At 50.8% G+C, this 3,713-nt stretch overlaps 1 long non-coding RNA gene across 1 annotated transcript; it reads left to right on the top strand.

The window, feature by feature from the left end:
• Positions 1 to 2,594: 2,594 nt before the first annotated feature.
• On the top strand, positions 2,595 to 3,056 carry LOC144248468 (uncharacterized). The gene is made up of 3 exons (XR_013341749.1): positions 2,595 to 2,703; positions 2,788 to 2,868; positions 2,949 to 3,056. It is a non-coding gene; the product is annotated as an uncharacterized LOC144248468 (long non-coding RNA).
• Positions 3,057 to 3,713: the final 657 nt, after the last annotated feature.

The raw sequence follows: 3,713 nt of genomic DNA, 5'->3' as shown, positions 1-3,713 counted from the left end.
GCAGTTGTTTTTGCTCAGCTTTTAGTTTTTGATTGAACTGTTAGCATCCATTCTTGTTTGTGTGCTTTAAGGAATCGACTCAAGAGTATGCCAAGCCTTTTTGACCGACAGCCGATGGCCTGGATTTCCTGTGCTTGTGAGCCTTCTGGAAGTATTGCTGGACTCTGAGATGAAGCCTTGAAATTTTTTATTTCACGATGGCTGCCAGGTAGCCCTTGGCACTGGCTGAGGAGTTGCGGTGAGTTGCTGAGGTAGGGAGGGGGAGCCAAGGTCCTCTTAGGTTTCAGCAATGCTGAGTCACTTTGTCTCTTCTTAACCCAGGCAGACCCTGCGATGACGGTGGCAGCCTCCGAGCCTGGCCAAAGTGAGCGGCCCGAGCATTCTTAGGAGAACGGTGAGTAGCGGGATTGCTGGGTGTTGTCCATTGTGCAGCTAAGATCTTGCAGTGATGTTTGGTGTTCTCCATTGTAGCTGAGCACGGGACCACAGCCCGGTGACCATTGGACATTCCCCGCAGGCGAGGCAGCCTCCATTGGGACGCGACGTGGATTCTCCTCCCCAGATGCCCAAGAGATAAGTATAGGGCTCAGACCCATAGAGGGATGAAAGAGGATGTACTGGGAGGGCCTTTTGAATCAGCTTTGGGAGCGGGGTTGTGCAAGAATTGTCCCCTTAGGCCAGCTAAAGGGAAAGTGTCTGTTTTGACCACAGTGCTGAGGTGCTCAGGGCAGAGGAGTTCCGGTGTGTGTCCTGTCACTTGTCTCTGGTGCACTGTGTGTTCTTTGGGTCTCTCAGTCCTTTCTTCTCTTCAAAAGCTCTCTGTCCCTGTCCTGTGTCACGGGTGTCTACACATATTTTTCCTGGAGCTGCTCTGCCCTGCTGCACAGCCTGTAATAGCACAAGTCCTGGGGACTTGAAATTGGTAATGCCAGGTGTAGTTGGGCTCTAGATTGTATCAGGAGTTTGCCATAACATGTTTGGTGATGCTAAGTTGTCCTGCAGCCGTTTGACATTAGTCCTAATTTCCTTTCAGATGCAGACAATTCAAATCTGTGGCAGAGGGCCCCAGTCCTGGGTCAGGGTGTTTCTATGTGCAGGTCAGTCGATGTTTGCATTTGCAGGGGAAGCCTAAATGGTGACTGTATTACAGCGGTGCTCTTTACCTTTATTTTCAGGAGGTCCAGGCAGACAGCAGCAGTCAAGGCCAAGTGTGCCAGGTGAGCAGTGGGCCAAAGCAGTTGTTTTTGCTCAGCTTTTACTTTTTGATTCAACTGTAAGCATCCATTCTTGTTTGTGTGCTTTAGGGAATCGACTCAGAGTATGCCAAGCCTTTGTGACCGACAGCCGATGGCCTGGATTTCCTGTGCTTGTGAGCCCTTTGGAAATATTGCAGGACTCTGAGATGAAGCCTTGAAATTTTGTATTTAAAGATGGCATCCAGGTAGTCCTTGGCAATGGCAGAGGAGTTGGGGTGAGTCACCGAGGTAGGGAGGGGGAGCCAAGGTCCTCTTAGGTTTCAGCAATGCTGAGTCACTTTGTCTCTTCTTAACCAGGCAGACCCTGCGATGACGGTGGCAGCCTCCGAGCCTGGCCAAAGTGAGCGGCCCGAGCATTCTTAGGAGAACGGTGAGTAGCGGGATTGCTGGGTTTTGTCCATTGTGCAGCTAAGATCATGCAGTGATGTTTGGTGTTCTCGATTGTAGCTGAGCACGGGACCACAGCCCGGTGACCATAGGACATTCCCTGCAGGCGAGGCAGCCTCCATTCACACGTGACATGGATTCTCATCCCCAGATGCCCAAGAGATAAGTATAGGGCTCAGACCCATAGAGGGATGAAAGAGGGTGTGCTGGGAGGGCCTTTTGAATCAGCTTTGGGAGCGGGGATGTGCAAGAATTGTCCCCTTAGGCCAGCTAAAGGGAAAGTGTCTGTTTTGACCACAGTGCTGAGGTGCTCAGGGCAGAGCAGTGCCGGTGTGTGTCCTGTCACTTGTCTCTGGTGCACTCTGTGATCTTTGGGTCTCTCAGTCCTTTCTTCTCCTCAAAAGCTCTCTCTCCCTGTCCTGTGTCACGGGTGTCTGCACGTATTTTTCCCGGAGCTGATCTGCCCTGCTGCATAGCCTGTAATAGCGCAAGTCCTGGGGACTTGAAATTGGCAGTGCAGGGTGTAGTTGGGCTCTAGATTTTATGGGGATATTGACATAACATGTTTGGTTCTGCTAAGTTGTCCTGCAGCCATTTGACACTAGTCCTAACTTCCTTTTAGATGCAGACAGTCCAAATCAGTGGCAGAGGGCCCCAGTCTTGTGTGGAGATTTTTCCATGAGCAGGTCAGTCATTGTTTGCATTTGCAGGGGCAGCCTAAATGGTGACCGTGTTACAGCAGTGTTCTTTGCCTTTATTTTCAGGAGGTCCAGGCAGATAGCAGCAGTCAAGGCCAAGTGTGCCAGGTTAGCAGTGGACAAAAGCAGTTGTTCTTGCTAAGCTTTCCGTTTTTGGTGTGACTCTAAGCATCTATTCTTGTTTGTGTGCTTTAGGGAATCGACTCGGAGTACGCATACCTCTGTTACCAACCAGCTGATGGACCAGGTTTCATGCACTTTGGATCTCTCTGGAAGCATTACAGGACCCTGTGACGGAGCCTTCCAGTCCTGCATTTCAAGGTCCCATCTGAGTAGCCCTGAGGAATGGCTGCGGAGTTGCGGTGAGTCCCAGAGGCAGGGAGGGGGGTGTGAGAGTACAGTCACGTTTCAGCAATGTCATGTCGCCTTGTCTCCACTTAACCTAGGCGTACCCTGCAATGACGGCGTCGGAATCCAAGCACGTCTGAAGCGTGCAGGCCAAGAACCCGGGCATTCTGAGGAGGACGGTGAGTAGCAGAATTACAAGTTTTTGGCTGATGTGCTGTTCAGACCGTGCACTGATGTTTAGTTTTCTTTGTCTTGGCAGACCCAGAGGTGACAGCTGGAACTTAGCAGACAGGCAGATGGCCACCTTCTACACTCAAGAGGGATTTGCATCCCCAGCTGCGTGCAAGATAAGTGGAGGGTTATGACCCACAGAGGGGATGAAAGAGGGGTGCTGGGTTGGGACTTTCTAGAAGGGGTTTTTTGTGTCAGTTTTGGAGACGGGGATGTGCAAGAAGCATCTCCTTAGGCCACCTAAAGGGAAAGTGTCTGTTTTGACCACAGTGCTGAGGTGCTCAGGGCAGAGCAGTTCCAGTGTGTGTCCTGTCACTTGTCTCTGGTGCACTCTGTGTTCTTTGGGTCTCTCAGTCCTTTCTTCTCTTCAAAAGCTCTCTGTCCCTGTCCTGTGTCACGGGTGTCTGCACATATTTTTCCCGGAGCTGCTCTGCCCTGCTGCATAGCCTGTAACAACACAAGTCCTGGGGACTTGAAATTGGTAATGCCAGGTGTAGTTGGGCTCTAGATTGTATCAGGAGTTTGCCGTAACATGTTTGTAATTTGAGCAAAGGACCACAGCCCAGTACTCTCATGTTTCAGTAATGCCATGTTGTCTTGTCTCCACTTAACCTAGGTGTACCCTGCGATGATGACATCAGAGTCCAAGCACGCTTGAAGCGTGCATGCCAGGAACCCAGGCATTCTGAGGAGGACGGTGAGTAGCAGAATTACAAGTTTTTAGCCGATGTGCTGCTAAGACCGTGCACTGATATTTAGTTTTCTCTCTCTTGGCAGACCAAGAGGTGACAGC

The sequence above is a fragment of the Lonchura striata genome, unplaced genomic scaffold (genome assembly GCF_046129695.1).
Source record: "Lonchura striata isolate bLonStr1 unplaced genomic scaffold, bLonStr1.mat Scaffold_145, whole genome shotgun sequence".
Taxonomy (NCBI): domain Eukaryota; kingdom Metazoa; phylum Chordata; class Aves; order Passeriformes; family Estrildidae; genus Lonchura; species Lonchura striata.
The sequence above is the reverse complement of the archived record's forward strand: the minus strand, read 5'-3'. Positions and strand labels throughout refer to the sequence as shown.